Raw genomic sequence first — 21,716 nt, 5'->3', positions numbered from 1 at the left:
ACTTGCCCATGAAAAGTAAGCAGGGCCACATCATTGCAGGAATAGATTTATGTAGGGGGATATGTAGGCGCATAAAGAAACAAAAACAATAGAGGAAGTCAGCAACCCCCAATCTATTGGGTACCAGGGACCAGTTCGGTGGAGAAAGGTTTTTCCATGGACCAGAAGCAGCTGTGGTTTCATGTGCTGCCTGCACCCCATGGATGGGATTTAATTTGTTTGTGTGGGCCGGTTTCTGGCATGCCGCGGACCGATGCCAGTCCACGGACAGGGGTTGGGGACCCCTGGAGTAAATCACCTTTATGTAAATTAGTGCTTACCTTTTAAAAAAGAAAAGAAGCTTATAATAGAAAGTTACATTAAGAAAAGGAATCTGATTTAGATATTTTTCTGAGTAAAAGATGAAACAAGGGAGAAAATATGAATGATTGATAGAAATATCAAAAGTGAAAGATGGTAGTGCTCAAGGAAGAAGGAAGTTTTCTATCTGCATTGTTTTATTAACTAATTAAGTTTTCTTGATAATGTAGATTAAGGTAGCTCCAGAAGATTGTCAGTGCTAATACTTGATAGTTTTTAACATAAACTTCAGTCAACTGAGCTAAGTATGATTATGATTCTCATCATAGCCTGTTCAGTGAAGATATGATTAGGTATTCTATGTTGACTGCCAAATCCAAAAACCTGATTTTCCCCCAACTTATGCTGTGTTAATTTTTGAGTATTTTGTTCTGCAAAGCCTGTGCTTTGTAACCCCCTAATTGAGGAGTAAAGTTATTTCAAATCAAAGGTTTAGAGGAAACACCTTTTAAAACCTTGCTATCTTTTTCAGTTTTAAGTACAGCTTTATTCTATCAAGTCCCCAAAAGAAGATAACTGAAACAGTACTGAATTGTGTAGCACCCCACAAAAAATCAACAAACCCCAAGATTGGTTCAGTGGTGAAATCCACTTACCTTCACTACCGGTTTGGAAACAGAAGTGCAGTATACGCACATGCGCATGCCTCTTCTGTGCATGCACGGAGGGTCAAAAATGGAACGTAATGATATCCGGGTGGGTGGAGCCTCCTACCGCGCTACCAGTTCGTGCGAGCCAGATAGAGCCAGCTGGATTTCACCGCTGGATTGATTCTACATTGTACCATTTTGTTCCCACTACCCCTGTTGTTTTCAGATCCATACAATCCCTTTACACCACTCTAGAAGTAATATGATGCTGAGTAAATGAAATTACTTCTTGTAATTTCATTTCTTTTGCAAATCATATACTTCCTTTTCTGTAGCAATGCCTGCCTTCTGGAATGAAGATCTTCCTGAGAATCAGATGGCCCTCATCCTGGTATTTCAAAGGTCCCTGAAGACTCTGGCTCTTCATCCAGGCCTTTTTTCCTTTGCCTTGTTTCTATTCAGGTTTGTTTTCTATAGTAGAAAGGTAAAGAAGCAATTTAATAATAATAATTTAAAAAAAATACGATGTGCTTGCCAACCACTTTTCAAAACTCAGAACAAAGAAATGACAAAAACGTTATTTATTTTGAGCTAATCTTATATATTTATCATTTAAGAATGGATAATTGTTTTCATTTATCAGTACTGATTTTGTAAAATGTTCTTAATTACCATTTTATTCCATTGTTCTACATCCATGTAGGAATAAACTCTATTGAACTTAATGGGGCTCGTTTTGGAGTAAACATTCATATATTGGAGAACATTCATAAATTGAGAAAGAAAGAAAGAAAGAAAGAAAGAAAGAGAGAAAGAAAAAGAAAGAGAGAAAGAAAGAAAGAAAGAAAAAGAAAGAGAAAGAAAGAAAGAAAGAAAGAAAGAAAGAAAGAAAGAAAGAAAGAAAGAAAGAAAGAAAGAAAGAAAGAAAGAAAGACATATCTGATAGGAAAAACCTGACTGTAGTTAAGATATAAAATTTGGTTCTTCCTAAAAATAACTTCAGTCTCTCATTAAATTGCTCATGTCTGAGAATTTCATCATCTTGTCACAAATTTCCAAACAGGCAGGAAGGACACTTGCTTATGTGTAATGTGCTAGAACAGGGTCAGCTCCAGACTCAAGAGACTGCCTTTCAAAAACATTAAATAAATTGTCCATATCCCGCTGACAGGCCTCGTAAGTGGCAGAGCAGCAATTTTGCTTAAGATTGGTTGACAAAATAAGTATCACTTTATGACAACCAGATGCCGGAAATAGCCATGTTAGATTTTGTGAATAGTTTTGACACTTCATCTTTCTTAGTGAAACTGGATTCTGAGACATGCATTAAAAAAGCAGTTACAGGTGAAATAATCTTGTGCATTTATACGTAAGATTGTGATTGATTTTTATTTATTCATTTAAAATAAAAAAACATTTGGTAAGCAAAATTCTTTAATCCAGAGAAGCCTGGAGAAGAAAATCACAGTTTCTTCTATTTTAAGATATTAAATGTATTTATGCTTTAAAACAAAAACCAAAAACCCACCAGACTGCTTGTGCTAATAGTGGATTTCTGCTAAGCTTTAAGCTGGCTTTTATGATAGCAGCAGTTGTGGCCTTTTGCAAGACCTTATCTAGGTCTGTGAAGATACATGTAAAATAAGAGGATGGTCACTTGACCTTTTGGGCTCTTGACTGAGCTCGTCGGTGCATTTGCTTGTTGTTGACAGATTTGTCTTTCTTCATCTGCCAGCTATATCAGCTGTGTGTCGGGCTTTTCTTTGCATATGTTAACATATATCAGTTGGGAGAGGAACCTATTTCTGGAATGACTTTGCAAGCTTACGCTATCAGGGAAGGGCATCTGGGAAAGTACTAGCTACACACTTTTAAAGGGACACACTGGTTATCCATTAGCTACACAGTTTTAATGGAACACACTGTTTACTCTTTAGCTACACACGTCTATTATGACAAGAGCCCCTAGGATGCTGTATTTTGAAGGCCAGATCATTGGCCAAAGTTGATTACAGAGATCATGGGGTTTCTTTGTTAAAACCATACCTCTATATTGCTCCATATATGCCGTTGGGCCAGGCAGTCTAAAAGCTGAATTATGCCATATGAGCCCATGTTTCTTGACTGAATTATTTTCCTGGTCCTTCCTTCTCAAAGGTACATTTGATGAGAAGGCAGGAGAGAATTTCTTCATTGCTCTTCACAGAATATCTCTCCCTCCCTCCCTCCCCCTCCCCCTCCCTCTCTCTCCCTCTCTCCTCCCTCCCTCCCTCTCTCCCTCCCCCGTCTCTTCTCCCTCTCTCCCTCTCTCCTCCCTCTCTCTCTCCCTTTCATCTATCAATCACCTATTTAATCTATCAGGTTTTGGCACATAAACTCCCACTCAGGTACCAACTAAATCCAAACTTGGTTAGCTCCCAATCTGGGTGAGATCATTACCTAAACTAGATAGCATCATCGGTGCTGATAATGTTATCTAGTTTGGATAATGAAATGTCTACAAGAAAACAACCAAATGCAAGAGAGCACCAAGGACCCCTCATTTCAACCCTGAGCTACAAATATTCTCCTTTATTAGATGAATAAATCTGTGAGGCACTGACCTGCTAACATACTTGTTTATATCAAGTTCTGGAAGCTGCCGGTGAGTTTTTTTCTGCAAAGGGTCAGAACTAATCAGAGTGGCCAGAAAATTCTCTTGACCTAGCCTCATATTCAAAGCAAACTTTGACTTTGATCCTTGTCTTTTGAATTTTTTAAAGGCTGTTCAAATCGTGGCTTTCTCTTTTGTGGGGGGAGGGGTGACTTGTTTTGTTTTCCGGTGACATCATTTTAACTAGGGTGTCCTCAAACTTGGGAATTGCCAAGGTCTTTGTAGATTTCTGAGAGGTCTGTTTAAAGGAAACAAACAATCGTCTGTAATAATCAATAAACAACCATTTGTTATCGTATTCCTTTTGATAGTCATGTGAGTGTGTTAACTGTTCTAATACAGAAAGTCATATATATATATATATATATATATATATATATATTTAATTTGATTTATATGCCGCCCTTCTCCGGAGACTCAGGGCGGCTTACAATGCGTTAAGCAATAGCTTTCATTCTTTTGTATATTTTATACAAAGTCAGCTTATTGCCCCCACAAACTGGGTCCTCATTTCACCTACCTTAGAAAGGATGGAAGGCTGAGTCAACCTTGAGCCTTGGAGAGATTCGAACCAGCAGAAATTGCAGGCAGCTGTGTTAATAACAGGGTGCACTAAACCACTGTACTATCAAGGCTCTTGATTTCATATTTCCATTATGAATGTATGATATTTATACCACTGAATTACAGCTTATTCCAAAATTATATCTGAGGGCCCACTTCACAGGGTTGTTGTTGTGGGAAAAATAGGAGGAGAAAAGTGTGTTGGATATGTTCACTGCCTTGAGTTATTTGTAAAAATAGTACAGGTGGGATACAAACAAATAAAAATTAAAAAAAACAGTCCTTCTTTGTTTCAGCCATGTCAGATATTTCATCCAAATCACCCAGAGATATATCCACCAATATTCCTCCTAATGTATATTCAGTTATCACTGATAACTGAATATACATTAAGGAAATAATGAAATATAAGGAAATGATTAATGACATAAGAGAAAAAAATCCTGATGAGTGCTGTGAGGCTTAAAAAGTAACCTGGGTGACTCAGTAAGAAATTAACTGAAAGCAATTAAACCGCTTTCCTCTTTCTGATCATGACCTCATAGTTATGCACATAATGTATAACCATTAAACTTCTGGTTTACTGCATCTTGAATACTGGAAATTGTGTTTTTAAAATAAAAGGAAAGGAAACCTATATTGCATGTTCTCCTCTACTCTATGACCAAACTAAAAAATAAAATAAAAAGTTCTGAAGGAAAGAATTGTAGATACAATAGGGCATCAAAGCAATCTATATTTTCCAGGCTTATCTTAGCACTTAGCATTTAGCCTTATATACTGCTTCATAGTGCTTTACAGCCCTCTCTAAGCAGTTTACAGAGTCAGCATATTGCCCCCAACAAGCTGGGTCTCCCACCTCGAAGGATGGAAGGGAGGCTGAGTCAACCTTGAGCTGGTGAGATTTGAACTGCCGAACTGCAGCTAGCAGTCAGCTGAAGTAGCTTGCAGTGCTGTACTCTAACCACTGTGCCACCTCGGCTTAGTAGCATGACATATTGCCAATCTCTAACAAATTATAAATCTTGCAGATCATTTGTCCTAGGCAGGTTTGATGCCTTCTGCAGTAAGTATGATAATTACAAAAGATTCCTTACTACAAATGCCTCAGCAAGTGTGACTCCCACATTACAGAAGATGGGCAACTGAGTTTAATCAATTGGTCAATTGCTTAACGCATTGTAAGCCGCCCTGAGTCTCCGGAGAAGGGCGGCATATAAATCAAATTTAAAAAAAAAAATTAAATCTATGAATCTTTAGGTACAAACTATCTGGAGGAAAAAAGCATTCTTCCTTTGCTGTATGCATGTTCATTTACTGATTGATTTACGTTTCTTTCCCAAGTCTCGGTCAGAAGCTCCAAGGTGATGGACAAAACACTCCCTCTACCTGGGCAGACAGATCGACTGCAAGAGAGAATATGGCCCAAAGTTACCCAATGAGCTTCCATGCAAGGCAAGGACTTAAACCCGGGTCTCCACTATGCCAGTTCAACACCTTAATCACTACAATCCACTGGCAAGTTTTTAAAGATGAATGTAATATGTTAATTACTGTACTTGAAGAGTATTTGGAATGCACGAGCAGTTATGGATGCCACTTACTTGGAACATGTGACACCACTGCTATGTGAGCTGCATTGGCTAAGGGTGTGCTTCTGGATGCATTTCAGAGTGCTGATGTTTACCTTTAAAGTCCTTCGTGGGTTGAAGCCAATTAGCTACAGCAGAAGGCCCCAATCCTTGGTCCATCCACGGCATGCCAGAAACCAGGCCGTGCAAACAAACGAAGCCCCATCTGTGGGATTCAGACAGCATGCAAAACTACACCCCCTCCAGTCTGTGGAAAAAAAACTCCCTCCACGGAACCGGTCCCTGGTACCCAAAAGATTGGGAGCTACAGGACCATTTTTCCCAGTGGTGCCTGCCTGTCCTGTGAGATCTGGTAGAAGAGGTATGCTCTGGGTCCTGCTTGCAAGAGAGCACTATCTGGTGGTAGGCACAAAGGCCACCTTTTCTGCTGTTGGTGCTTCCCCTCTAGAATATCATCGCCCCAGAAAGCAGTTTTGCCTTTATTCTGCTGGACTTTCTTAAAGTATTAAAATTGAGGTTTTACCATTACATTTGGGCCTGATTTATGGGCGAGTCTATTTCTTTGTCATCATTGTACTGAAGGTGTGATGTCAGAAATGTTCTCGGCTGCTATTTTATGTGATTTTTTTTCTTGTTCAAATATGGTTTATTTTATTTTTTTCTGTTTGTATTCTATTTTAACTGTGAGCCACCCAAGGTCAAGTATATGCAATGGGCAGCCATATAAATAAAATTAATTAATTAAAATAATTAAATAAAGATGTTTTCAAGTTACATAGCTCTTCAGAAAAAATATTCTTGTATTTCTATTTGGTTGAAAATATCTCTGAAAAATTTCCTTAGTCTCTGAAAATCAGGAACAGTGACATCTGAGTGCAGGAAAATATGCTAGATTGGTGCTGAAAACTGACCCCGAATCACAAAGTTCAAATTCAGCTTAAAACTCTGTTAAAGTTCATGACTTTTATGGTTTGGAGAGAACTATTTTCCACAAAGAACCACAATAGCTCTTATTTTCAGTTTTTATCAAACCCTTTTATTATCATCTATTGAGCAAAGACAACCATCACTATTCCATGAAACTTCACTCTGAAAGAATAGCAAAATCTTCCCCAGCTGCATCAACATTTTCTATAAAAAAAAATAAAAAATGACATGACACAACTTGGAGCATTGGCAATGCAGCTCAATTCTGAAGCCAGCCAAGTTCTGGAATAAGGCTATTTCCGAATTCTCATGTCAAATGTTGCTGCCATCTTGCTTACTTTCCACTGAGGTTGGCCACAAATTAACAGCTGTACCAGAGCCTTGGAAAACACGAGCTCTTTCCAAGCCTTTTTTCTTTCAAGTATGTGTTTTTCTTAATTTCACTTTGCTCCATATGGAGAGGAAGAAAAAAAAGTTAAATTAAACCATACATAAGAGACAGAATCTGGAAAAAAAAAGATTGGGAACAAATTTCATGTCTGCTTCTATGTTGGAAGGAAGGAAGGAAAGTCAATGAATGCACATACAGGAAAGTTGGTCTTTTCAGCATTATTGGTTAAGGCACCAGGCTAGAAAGAAAGAGACAGTAAGTTTTAGTCGTGTCTTAGCTTTGAAAGCCAGCTTGGAGACCTTGATTCAATCACTCTCTCTCAATCCATTCCATCTCACAGGGTTGTGATGAGGAAAGAGGTGTGTTGGACATGTTTGCCGCTTTGAATTATTTGTAAAAATAACAAAGGTTAAATGCAAATAAATACAACGAACAAACGAATAATTTTGTAAAGTTGAAAACATTGAACAAATGATTTCAAAAAAGTGCTTCAAACCTCATGTGAATGTATTTCCTTTGCCCATTTTAATACACGAAGGTAGTGATGCCCATTATCTTCCATTTTACCATTGATAAATATAAAGCCAGGGGTAGTATTCACTTACTTTCCCTACCAGTTTGCAAATGTGAGCGCGCCCGCATCCAACCAGCCACGCATGCGCATGGCCTTCTGTGCATGTGCTTTGTTGGCACATGTGCCTTCCACGCATGTGCCTGGCCTAAAAAACATGCCTAAATATGATGGCATAGAGCCGGGGCGGGTGGGCGGGGGCAGGCCCACTCACCCCAGTAGTGATGTCCGCTACCAGTTTGGGTGAACAGATCCGAACCGGCTGAATACCACCTCTGTATAAAACGCTGCCAATATTAAAGCTCACCAAATATTATTTTTGACGTAGCACTTGAGGATAAGACAGGGAGTAATTCTGTTTGTTCAGGAGGACTGCCTGGTGTAATTCTAAAGCAAGGTTGGAGGCATATTGAGTCAATGGAAGAAATGTGTCTCAAAACATCTAAAACCAAGGTGTTTCTCAACCTTGGTCACTTTAAGATCTGTGGACTTCAAAAGCTGGCTGGGGAATTCTGGGAGTTGAAGTCCACAGGTCTTAAAGCGGCCAAGGTTGAGAAACACTAACCAAGAAAGGAGAAATTGAAGACTAGGATTAATTCTCCAGCCAGTCACAACCTCCTCAGCAGCTCACTAGGAGTCTAGCAAGTCTTCTGTCAAGGTGTGCAATATGGGGCCATATTGATAGAGGCACTGCTGAAAAGCAGTTTCACAGAGAAGAAATTATTTGAAATTATTGTTATTTGAAGAAATAAATACAGCTAACAGCAAAAGTTCATATAAATGGGCCTTTGTTAACCTTATGTCTCTTGCACTGGGATGCTTGTAGAGTGGGTGACACTGTTGCACCGGTTGGCGGGGTTGGGGGTGGGGGGCACCGTTCTGTGGTGGTTCTCCTCCTACCTCTCTGACCGGTCGCAATCTGTGTTGACAGGGGGGCAGCGGTCGACCCCGAGGCACCTTGCTTGTGGGGTGTCGGTTCTCTCGCTCCTTCTGTTCAACATTTATGTAAAGCCGCTGGGTGAGATCATCCGTGGCTTTGGGGTGGAGTTCCATCAGTACGCTGATGACACCCAGCTGTACATCTCCACCCCAGGCCACCCCAACGATGCCCTTGAAGTGATGTCCCAGTGCCTGGAGGCCGTGCGGGCCTGGATGTGGAGAAACAGGCTCCGACTCAACCCCTCCAAGACCGAGTGGCTGTGGCTTCCAGCGTCCTGATATAGCCAGCTGACGCCATTGCTGGCTATTGGGGGCGAATCACTCACCCCCACGGAGAGGGCTCGTAACTTGGGCGTCCTCCTGGATGCACGGCTGTCTTTATAAGATCATTTGACGGCCGTGGCCAGGGGGCTTTTTATCAGGTTCGCCTGATACGCCAGTTGCGCCTCTTTCTAGATCGGGACTCTCTACGCACAGTCACTCAGGCACTAGTCACTTCCCGCCTGGACTACTGCAATGCTCTCTACATGGGGCTCCCCCTGGGGTGCACCCGGAGGCTCCAGCTGGTCCAGAATGCGGCCGCGCGGGGGATTATGGGGGCGACGAGGCGCTCCCATGCGACACCTCTCCTGCGCGAGCTGCACTGGCTCCCGGTGGTCTTCCGGGTGCGCTTCAAGGTGTTGGTGACCACCTTTAAAGCGCTCCATGGCTTAGGGCCGGGGTACTTACGAGACCGCCTTCTGCCACCAATAGCCTCCCACTGGCCAGTACGCTCGCACAGAGTGGGCCTCCTCAGGGTGCCGTCCGCCAGACAATGTCGGCTGGCGACCCCCAGGGGGAGAGCCTTCTCTGTGACGGCGCCCACCCTCTGGAACAACCTCCCCCAGAGTTACATACAATAACAGACCTCCGGATTTTTCGTCGGGCCCTGAAAACCTATTTATTTCAACTAGCTGGGCTGGCTTGAGTTAAATTTTAAATTGATTTTAAATTGGGTTGTTTTAATTTACGGCCAAAATATTTAATTATTTTAATACTATTTTTTAAATTTTGTATGCTCTGCTTTTTACTTTGGCTGTTCACCGCCCTGAGTCCTATTTGGAGAAGGGCGGTATAGAAATGGAAACAAATAAATAAAAAAAATAATAATAATATCTCTGGGGCTCATACCGCTCTTTGTTTTAGAGGGATTTAGAGTTGCAGACTATAGTGCATATCTTATGTCAGCATAATTGTGGTCTGGCAGCTGCTGGCAGTGCAGTAGGGCCTGAATGGAATGCAAAGAATGCAATCCCAGCAAATTGGACTTTTCTAGTTTCTCCACCAATATAACCAGGGATGAGGAGAGCAGCACACAAATGAGAAGCAACCTCTTTCTGAAATCAGTGGGGGGGAAGAGAGCAAGTTAGATAATGTACTGGTATTCTCCCTTCTTCTTTGCAATGAGGAGGATCTCTGTAAAACTTATTTTTGAGAAAGTCCTCTACTAAGTCCTATGCTTTTTCCCCAGCCCCTTTTAATGATGTCACTCCCATATTTTCAGTTCAATGAGCAGCAGATTTGGGGAATGCAAACTGGCTCAGTTTACAAGATTCATTTTCTGAGATCATATCTCAGTATTGCTGTTGAAAATTAACTGATTATTTTGGCACTGTGTTGCTTTACAGAGCACTGGATCAAAACATCAGTGCTATCTGCATTTCAATGTATTATGTCACCCCCTGTGGAATAGGTTGTACAATGTGCTCACATCCTTTCCAACAGTCCTCTTGGGGAATAACTTAATCTATAACGTTACACATCTGGTGTGTGACTACACGAAGCTCACTGACCTAAACTTGGATGCTGGCTTTGGTTCCCATGCTAGTGCATTAATTATCTGTGTTATTTGAAGACATTATAGATAAGACATATTGGAAGACAACAATCTCTTCATTCTACAATTATTAGCTAATGAGAAATTCAAAACACATGACTGACGGAGCCACTGAATCGTCTCTGGTACGTAGTCCTATACAAGCTACAAATTGGAATCCTAATGCCTGAACTTATAAAGAAGAGGAAAATGGCTGCCAAGCAACCTTGTCTCTCCTGTAGCTATGTTTCACTGGTATATTTTAGGCCTGAACCTGCTGACTGCTTTAAGCATTGTCTCTAGGTTCCAAAACTCTGGACTGCCACTAGATGGCAGCAAAGTGTTACTGAAAACACGCTGCCCTGTAGTGGCTGACTGGATGTTTTGCAGCCCAGATACAGATGCATCAGTTCATCCTTTTCTTCCACTGTATCACTGGCAGAGTAAATAGGAAGAGAAGCAATCAAGCCAGCCATACTATCCAACAGAAGCTGCATTTTCATCGTGTTGTTTAGTTCAGGTAACGTTCACTGGCACCACCATCACAAATTTGCAATATTTGTTTGACTTGGTAGCAAATATATGCCTGGCAGCAAGGAAGTGTTGGAAGACAGCTGAGTGTAGACAGTGTTCCTTTCCTAAACAAGCCATTATCCACAGGTGCTGTAAAGAACATTGTCTGGTTGCCAGCTCTGAAGTCATACTTGATTTCCCATCTGGTGAACTTCAGTTCATGGAACTAAAATGGAAGCATAATTTGGTTACTGAAAGCAACATACCTGGGCGTGGCGGGCTAGCCCTGATTTGAAATTCAAGACATCTCTCTTCTGGTTTGTCAGAATTTGGGGGTGCTGCTGTTTGGTGATCAATGATCATTTCTATGATCATTGATGTGAATGGATATGGAGACAATTGATTACATACACAAAAAATATCTAAGAAAAGAATGTCCGAGATATTGCCTGTGTTCAGTGGGAGAGGTGTGTATACTGAGTAACAGCAGGGCATTTTCCAGGCTTTGAGTAAATATAAACTAGTCTATCAGTGGATCTTTCAAGTAAAACTGACACAATATAGAAAAAAAATCATATAAGTGGTAAAATATGTGTGTTTGTGTACAGCAAAGAAAACAAGTCAATATATAAAATCTGGGCAGGGTTGATTTTTCTTTCTACACTTTTCCACCTCTGCCCAAATTTTACCATTGGAATTTTATAGAGGAATTCCTTTCTCAGGGCTTTTTAAAAACTGAGTTCAGGTAGTCCTCGACTTATGACCACAACTGAGCCCAAAAATTTAAGCAAGACAGTTGTTAAGTAAGTTTTGCCCCATTTTACGACCCATTTTGCCACAGTTAGTAAGTTAATCACATGCTGTCATTAAATGAATTGGGCTTCCTCTTTTGACTTTGCTTGTTGGAAGCTGGCTGGGAAAGTTAATATAAATGATCATGGGACCACAGGACAGTCATAAATGCATCCCAGTTGCCAAGTGCCCAAATTTTGATCATGTGACCATGGGAATGCTGCAACAGTAGTAAATATGAAAACTAGTCACAATTCATTTTTGTTAGCACCATTGTAACTTTCAAGGACTACCTATATTGTGAGGAAAAATTAAAATAGGCCTATTAAGTAGTCTTTATAATCCCAGGGATATGGTGGCTCAGTGGCTAAGACGCTGAGTTTGTCGATGAGAAGTTCCGCGGTTCAGCGGTTCGAATCTCTAGCACTGCATAATGGAGTGAGCTCCCGTTACTTGTCCCAACTTCTGCCAACCTAGCAGTTCGAAAGCATGTAAATATGCAAGTAGAAAAATAGGGACCACTTTGGTGGGAAGGTAACAGCGCTCCGTGCGCCTTTGGGGTTTAGTAATGCTGGCCACATGACCACGGAGACGTCTTCGGACAGCGCTGGCTCCTCGGCTTAGAAACCGCCCCTAGAGCCGGAAACAACTAGCATGCATGTGTGGGGGAACCTTTACCTACCTTTATAATCCTAAGGGAAATTATCTTTATCACTATCATCTATCTACCTATCTACCTACTTATCTACCTATCATACCTACCTACCTACCTACCTACCTACCTACCTACCTACTGTATCTATCTATCTATCCAGTGGAGTACATCGATTAATTAAAAACAGGCAAAAGGACAAAAAAAGAGAGAACAAAAAAGAATTTCAGAAATAGTAAGAAGGCTGTCTATAAAAAAATTAAAGAGCATATGCAGCTTCAGGAATATGAATTTTTCCTTAAATTGTCTTCAAAAAAGATGGCATTCTCAGCCCACTGTTCTAGAGTCCAAATGATAAGTAAAATGAGGTGGGCATCGTTTGAACTGATCTGTAGCTTTATTCTTCCAGAATCTAGATTATAATTGAATGTATTGCATCAGATGAGACAGAGGGGCATGGAGAGTGCTGATCCATGGAGTGGCCAAGGGTCAGACATGACTAAATGGCTGACGACAACAATGCATTGCAGCATTGCTTTGGGCCCAAACCAAGAGTTAACAACCCTGATCAACAGCAGATTAAGTTTTTTTTCCCTAGGTGTGCTTCAGAGCGTTTACAAAATATTAATGATCTCTGCAATTACCTTAACAGCTTTGCAATAAAACTGGTTCCCAAAATACTCTGGCATTCTTCCCTTTCCTTCAGTGGACCCAAGTGGCGTGATTTATGCCTGACCTACTATCTTACTCTTTTCTGCTGAACTCTGAAGTTAAAGTTTGCCATGAGGACTTTGCACATCCATTAGTCATTAGCAGATAGCAGGGAAGAAACTTAATTTCCATTCAAACATGATTCAAGATCAACCGCACTCTAGTTGTCCAAAAGGGGAGTGTTCTGTCTGGCGAAACAGAAACAAAAGCAAGCTTTTTGTTAATTTGGTATGTTGAAATTTTGTGTGCGGGGTTTGTGCGGGGGTGCTGGATAAGGCATATTCATTAAACAAAATAGCTTAGCTACCTTGTCCAACAATCATTCAAAATTATGGTGTAAAAAAATAGGCTTGCAACCAATGCTCGCATTTTATAAATGCCCATGATTGTTATTTGGGCCTTTTGCAACTGGCAGGCATTTGCATTCATTGCTGTGTCCCATAGCCACAGGATCATCACGTGTGTGTTTTGCAGTTGGTTATATGACAGTGTTAATAGAGAAGGTGGAAATAAAATTGTAAGTTGCAGTCATATGTTTTGCTTAATGATCATAGCAATTCACTTACTGACTGAAGACCAGGTAAAGTCATAAGCCAATCGTGGTCACATGTTGTTGTTGTTGTTTTTGTTAAGTGACTGTAAAACTGAGTGATAGAGTTGCTGATAGAGTTGCTGATTTCTATTGTGGTTGCTAAGTAAACACTACTTTACTTTACATCTAAAATCTTGTTTCTCAGCCTTGGCAACTTTGACCCCCTGAAAAATACACTTGTTAATGCTAGCCACCAGGAGCCCCCCTACCAGAAGAAATCCATTTTGCAGGCTAATGTTAGAGGCAAAGTCTGTTTTCTCCTAGCTGTTCACTTCAGTCCAGCTGTTTGTCTCGTGATTTCTCAACCCGTGTTGGAATTCAGCAAACTATACAGCACCAAGAGCCAGCAATAACCGCCTTGTATGTTTGATCAGACTTCAAATGTTTGGCAGTGATTGCTCAGCAGAAACAAGTCATACATTGATTCTCATGGTTTTATGACAGGCAAATATTTTCTCTGCCAACACAGTCATTTTAGAGCCCAGCAATTAACCAGCTGTTAAGTTAGACTTAACACCCACGAAAGCATATGGGCTACACTTCACTGTGCTTCACCTTATCAACATAAAATCTGAATAAGAATCCAGCCATTGTTAGACATGATAGGTTATTTCTCACTCAGTTAACAGAGGCCATTTTTATTAATTCCTCCCTGCCACCATCTAAAACTCTCTGCATCATATTTCAGACATTCTGGGGAAAGATAGGGAAGAGGGAAAGGAGATGCAGATAAAGTAAGTTTTCTGATAACTTGAGAAAGTTAGAATTCAACAAACCAGAGCTTTTTATCACATATCTTGGGCTGGTTTCCCCAAGGCCTTTTCAATCTCTCGATATTGGTGTGTCCTGTATGGAGAGTCTATGAATTGAAAATCCAGATCATTTAGTGTTGAACGCACAATTTCCTTACCTATTCTTGGCTTTCATTGTCAGTGCTGAGGGGTCAGGGACTGAAAATGTGCTATGAACGAAAAGCTTCACTTACATTTTGTTATAAATAATATTCCCATTTCCTTCCCTCTCTCCCACAACAACCACAAACTTGTCAGATGGGTTGAGCTCAGAGACAGTGCAATCTGAGTGACTTTGGACCACTCTCTATCAGCCCAAACCAAATAAGAGAGTATTTTGTTAATAACTATCTATTATCTTAATTATTGGGGTTGGGGGGGCGGAGGATGAGAAATGCTTTCAGCATGGTTTGATTTTTGAGGGATTATGCCTGGTGGAAATGTCTGTAGAAGACTACCCAGCGGTAAACTCTCTTTAATATAGCTGTCGTGAACAAATTAAGACAATAACATTATGTTCCTCTCCAAGGGACCTCTTTTTTGGGAGCAGCTGAAATCCTTGTGAATATTCCCTAATTACTGAAGAATGAGTGCAGGGGTGGGTTCTACTTACCTCTACTACCGATTCGCAATGGGCCACGCGTGCACGCTCGTTTCGCTCGCGCGGAAGCATTTTGATGATGTTAGGGTCAGTGGGCGGAGCCTCCTGTCGGTTTTATACCAGTTCTATAAAACCGGTGCGAACCGGGGGCAACCTACCACTGAATGAGTACCTTGTGGTGGGGCATCTTACTTAGTTGGCAACCTATTTGTTTCTCCCAATAATTCTGGGAGATTTTTTTCTCCTGAAAATTATGAAACACCTTTAATTCTATTTAGACTGAGTATTATTAGGAAGGATCCAGGGATTTGGTAAGTAAGGGCTCCTGGAATTTGATAGATTCTTCTCACTTTTTACATTGATATGCATTTAGCTAGCTCTTCAATCATTAAGCTACGGCTAATGAAGTAGATGCTATAAAAAAGGATGGGGTGCTAAGCTAATTGAATAAAGAGAACATTTTCAGTACCCTCCTCCCTTTTGCAGCCCATCGTGTTCCAAAAGCACTGTGATCCTCCTGAGTGATGTGAGATTAAAATATGAAGGGATGCTGAAATACCATAAATTCCTGGATCCTTTATTAGCCTACCACATCTAGACTGCATTATCGTTAGTTTGGATCATTGTTATATGATAATGTGGAAATAGGAAAATTCCTGTTTTCTAGTGGTAATCTGGAGATTATATTTCAAGCAAGATTTAGTAGTCCTAACCTTTTCCCTTCCACCCCACCCACTCCATCACAAAGAGGCTTTTCAGCAGGAACCATATGTTGCAGGGATGAGATGGACAGGAGGCTTCCCATCTGTGACCTTCTTTAAGTTAGATTAGGAATCAAGTGTTTGCCTATATTTGTGTTCTTTATTAATGAATTAAGAATGCATAAATCTGCTATTCTGGCATCTGACAGCATATATAATATGTATGAACAGTGAATGTTTAGTATCAGAATCTACTTCCCTGCCCCCTCCCCCAGCCACCAAGAGTTATGTAGGTCGGTATGAAAGTGAAGTTTGGGTCTTAGAGCTGCACTCTACAACAAGGAATAATAATACTGGTATGAGGGACATGGAGGTGTTGGGGAGGATCATATGATTCATGAGTAGCTGAGAAAGAATAAGTTTGCTTTGTGGGGACCCGGAATGAATTATCCTTCCTCTGTATCCTTCAGGCATATCTGCAATGATAAATTAAAAGAGACTAAATCCAGGACATCCCTACCTTCTATAGATACTATTTGATATGACTGAATTCCTTTTGATTAATTGATGGTGTTGCTGGGAGCTTAGAATTATAGTGCTAGAAGGGACCTTGGAGGTCTTCTAGTCCACCCCCTGCCCAAGGCAGCATACCAGTGATGGCTAACGTCTTCTGGACCGAGTGCCCAAAGCGTGCGTGTGGGGTGGAGGGAATACGTGCTTCCAAACCCCCCAAATGCAATGCACGCACAGCCCCTCCCCCTGCACATGCACACATGCCCCCGTGCCGTGTCCCATCCCATGCACATGCGCATGCACCCCAAGCATGCATACGCAGCCCCATGCATGCACCCTGCCCCCATGCATGTGCGGCACAGACCCGAAAAACAGCTGGCTGGTGGGAGGCATGCGCACATGCGCAGCGGAGTTGAACTGGGGCAACAGCTCATGTGCCATCAGAGAGGGCACTGTGTGCCACCTCTGGCATGCATGCCATAGGTTTGCCATCATGGCCTTATATTATTCTGGACAAATGATTGTTCACTCTTTTCTGAAAACTTCCAAGAATGGAGCACCCACAACTCCAGAAGGCAAGTAGTTCCATTGATGTTCTCACTGTCAGGAAATTCCTTCTTACTTCTAGACTCCATCTCCTTCTGATGAGCTTTCACCTAGTGCTTCTTGTCCTGCCTCAGGCGCTATAAAGAATAAATCGACTCCTTCTTCCCCATTCATCCCTTCAAGTACTGGAAGACTACTGTCATACAGTCAGGGGTCCTCAAACTATGACAGCCCACCGAAGCCATTAATTTGGCCTGTGTGGGACCACGATGCTGCCCCATCCACATCACCCCACCTATCCAGGTCCTCACCCACCTTCTGGAGGTCTAGGAGGCCAAAAACGGGACGCACGGAGGCTTCAGGAGCCCAAAAATGGGCCCAATTTTGTCCTCCCTGGCCTCCAGAGAGAGAGAAAGAGAGAGGGAGGGGAGAGAGAAAGACACACACACACACACACACACACACACACACACAAACAGAAGTCCCTCACACACACCACAAGGCAGCAACATCCCTTCACTAACCTGTTTTCCACCCCTAGGAGCATAACAAAATAAAGTGTAATTTGTATGTATTGTTTAATGGACTGCTAAATTGCCCACACCCACCCAGTCACATGATCATCTAGCCACGCCCACCTAGTTGGTCCAGCCCCCCAACAGTCTGCGGGACCGTGAATTGGCCCCTGTTTAAAAAGTTTGAGGACCCCTGTTCTAAGCCTTCTCTTTGTTAGGCAAAACATAGCTAGTTCCTTTAGCCGTTCATCGTTCATTGTAAGGTTTAGGCTTCAGATCCTTTATCATCTTTGTTGCTCTTCTCTGCACTCTTTCTAGGATCACCAGCATCTTTGTGGTATCCTATGTTACAATTGCATGCTACTTTCCCAGCATCATCCTGCTACAATAGCAGGGATTTGTGTAAACAGGAGAGGCAGGACTTGGTACTGTGAAAAATGCCCAGGATGCCATCATGGATTGATCAGAACAAAAGAGAGAAGAGGAGAGACCATATATGCAGCCTGAAACCCTTTGGGTAAGAGAAAATGTAATAAGTAAACAATGTTTCTGCAGCTTCCTCATGAAATGTGATCAGTGTCCCACCATGAAAATATACTTTTTACCCATTTATCTATCTTTTTATCATTGAATGTCAAAGTTTATAGAATGCTATTCATCTCCTTTTTTTTAAACTAAACTACCTGGCTACCTGCTAATGCTTTGCTTTTGTTTTTAAACTGAAGTAGTTTTCTGGTGTCCAGAATATTCCATCTTGTTGAACATTAATCTTCCAATCTAGTTAAGGGGTAGAAGAAATGGAGATAGTTCCCAAAATTTCAGCAGCACTTTCTTCAGTGGAATATGAAGGCCAATGTTGCTGAACAACAAATCCCTTAGAATGACTGTGAGTGTGGGTAAAAAAATTTCATCCTGTCCCTAGACAAGCTATTACTCGGACTGCTAATTACTAGACATCCCACATCATGTTGTATGCCTGTGCTTTGGTTCCTTCCCACTTCATCTAGTTACATATTTGTCAACAAAATTGAAGAGGAATCTACTATCAGAAATCCATGGGAGACATTCGTGGTTCTTCATTTTTTTTAAAAAAATTTTTTGATTTATATGCCGCCCTTCTCCGGAGACTCAGGGCGGCTTACAATGTGCTCAGCAATAGCCTTCATCCTTTTGTATATTTATACAAAGTCAGCTTATTGCCCCCACAACTGGGTCCTCATTAAACATCTCCTTTAACTTATGAGAAAATCTAAATGAGATGAGTTTTCCATCTGTTGTTATAGGAAAGTTTTGGATTTTTTTTAAAAAAAAATCCCTTGAACTGCCTATCTGTAAAATGCATTTTGCAGAAAATGGCAAACATACTCTAAACCTGTATTTGTATAGAATTTACACAATGCTCCATTTTAAGTCTCCAAACAACATTTAAAAGTCCTGCTGATTTTTATTGTTGCAAATATTATTGTGGTATATACCAATGGTGATGAATATGACATGTCAGTGTAACTGACTGGAGTTTTACAGCACAGGAAAATGGCATGTGTCTTAAGAAACCTGCAATCTAAAGTATAGCATTAGCAGAAAGGATAAGAGTGAAAAATGAGACAGAAATGATTGCTTTGGTTTGTTATGTTTTGCATTTCCCACTGTACCTTTCCTGCATAGACAAACAAATTGTGCCTTCTTATGGACCTGGATTAGTAGATGTTCCCTAATGGTGTCTTATTTGCCGGTTCTCCAATAAGACCATTTTTGTGTGCGTGTCTGCATGCATAACAAGACTTTTATAAAGTTCACAGGCTGTTATTACTCATTACTTTCCCTCCCTAAATTCTGCATTATTTAATGGAATCTTATTGAGTTCAAACCTTTTATGGTTATGTTGAGAGTTGAATGTATTACCAAGGAACAGGGAAGATCATATATACTCATGGTTTTTCAGTACACTGGTTCATTTCAATCTTCATGGACAAAATGTCATTGTCTGAGCTTTCTTAATGAGTTTTTCCAGATAGCATTATTATGCAGTGTTTGTCCTGACTCATTATAATTTTTTGCAGGGTGCAGAAGTATCCTCTTCCGTCTGGAACCTTTCCATATTTCTCCCACCATTTCTTTCATCTTGTTAGCGACCACAGATCAGCTAAGGATTACAAAAATGGAATACATTCAGCTTAATGTGTTATAAACTTTGGCACTAAACATGCATTGATTCCAACAGGAACACAGAATGCAATGGATAAATGGAGTGATTACATTGCGAAAGGTGAAATCGCCTGTAAGTCAAGCCTGACTACACAGACATGCCCAGGGCATTTTAGTCTTTTTCATTTTTCTTGGTTATGTCTCCATCTAAGTGCCAAGCTGGTCCTTTCCTCTTCCTTTTCAGTCAAAATTATTTAGTCCCTGCCGTAAACTGTAACTTTAACTAGACTGAGCTGTAGCAAAAGAATTCTAAAAAACAAAGTTTTGTAAAGGTGAAGGATAGCAAGAGAGAAGAGAACTGGCGTTCTTTGAGAAAAGCCATGCCACTGATGTGCAATTATGGCTCTGTTTACAAATATATTCCTGCTTGCTCTTTAATCCAGACCCTTCTATGAAAACCCAGAACTCCTCTCTTGGCCCCCTGCTGTGGTACTTACTAGAGAACCATTTCCAATTTCAATTATGTACATACATTTGCATTCTTAATTTTGAAGAAAAATCACAAGTGCTAGTGGATCACAAATGTATACCCTTTCCCCATTCCGTATTAGCATATAGATGGCAATTCCATTACACCAAGCACAGGAGGTGTAACGGTATGTTTGAAGGACCTTGGGAGAAAGAAGGAAGAGACACACCCTAGACAATTGCCAGATAGACAAAATCTGAGTCTGAAGGAGGAGGGATGGCAAAAGCGTCTCAGAAGGGACCTCCCTGGTTTTGGGGAGAATAAAGGTGTGGGACAGGAGGGGTTCTTTTAGATGTGCAAGATTCTGTTAATGTCACCTTACAATAAAGATAGAATTAGTATGCCTGGTTGTGCTTCTCTCCTGGTTGACAGAGGAAGAGAGGGGCAAAATAACAAAGCCAAAGAAAGAAAGAAAGAAGCAATACTTATAATAATTCAAGACAGGCAGGACCACCTAATAAACCAAGCAAACAAACTCACTGAGTTTCATTAACCACATAAAACATGTGCAAAACTCACCATAATTTAAACTGGAGGTTTGCTTATGTTTTCCCTGTAGTGATAGCAACTCCTTCTGAATTTATCTCCCAGGATCATGCTGCATTTGCCCCATATTCGACTATAGAACTGTTGTAGCTATTTATACTCAATGTGCCGCCAGGGTAGAGCTGATTCTGTGTGTTGATTTGTAGGCAAAAGCTACTTAAGTCCTTTGGATTGATTCATCCAGATTTACTTCTCACATCTCAATCCAGGGTCAAGTAAGCCAACTGCTTCAGCATTTGTTCATTTGCGGTATGGCTTTGTTTCTTTATTTAGAGACTTATATAATTGCTTTCTTTACATATGACTCAAGGCGATGCACAATTAAAACAAGAATAACATTGTAAAAGGGAAACAATTATAACATATAGTAAGAATAATCATTTGTTCATTTGTTCCATGAAAGGCATCTTGTAGCCTAAGTAAACATTACCTTTCTGCAACAGAGTGTTGTGTGCCAAACCAACTTTTGTCAAGGTTGTTTAATGTCATTATTGCCAAATAAGCACAAAAATACCCCTCCCCCAATCTGATAGGCTTATTGCTATTTATCTCTAGCTGTTTTGAAATGACTTCTTACTGGGAAGGCTACATTGCACAAAATTAGGTTACCTTAAATGTTGTGTCTGTTATCTGAGCACTCTTCTTTTGGGGGGAGGAATTTCTGTACAGTACTTGGCATAGATGAAGGGTGACAAGAAGGACATAATGATGGTGATGGTACAGTTTTGAAATCTGACTTCTGGATTATTTGGCTCTTATCTATGCTAGATGGCTTCTCTTCTAAGGGCCACTGGCTCTTTGTAGACCAACTAATGAGGCAAGGCAAATCTGGATTTACTGGGGGAAATTTTTTGGGTGGATGCATCCTATAAACATTATCAGGATAAGGATGGTTAATAAAGCCTTTCCATTTCCTATATGTTCTCTGTCCTTAATGCTCTTTCTTGCCTTGCTGAAGATCATTATTAGACATTGCATCCTAGATCCTTAAACAAATTCTATTTAGCTGTCTAGGAATGGACTTCTCTATTCCCAATAACAAAATAGTAGCCAAATGATTATTCTTTGTTGTACTTTAGCATTGCTACGTGCTGTTACAATTGATTTATTGTTTTGTACTGTCCCAG

This window comes from Pantherophis guttatus, chromosome 1 (assembly GCF_059756535.1).
Source record: "Pantherophis guttatus breed Tessera chromosome 1, ASM5975653v1, whole genome shotgun sequence".
Classification (NCBI taxonomy): Eukaryota; Metazoa; Chordata; class Lepidosauria; order Squamata; family Colubridae; genus Pantherophis; species Pantherophis guttatus.
This window is presented reverse-complemented; position numbering follows the sequence as displayed.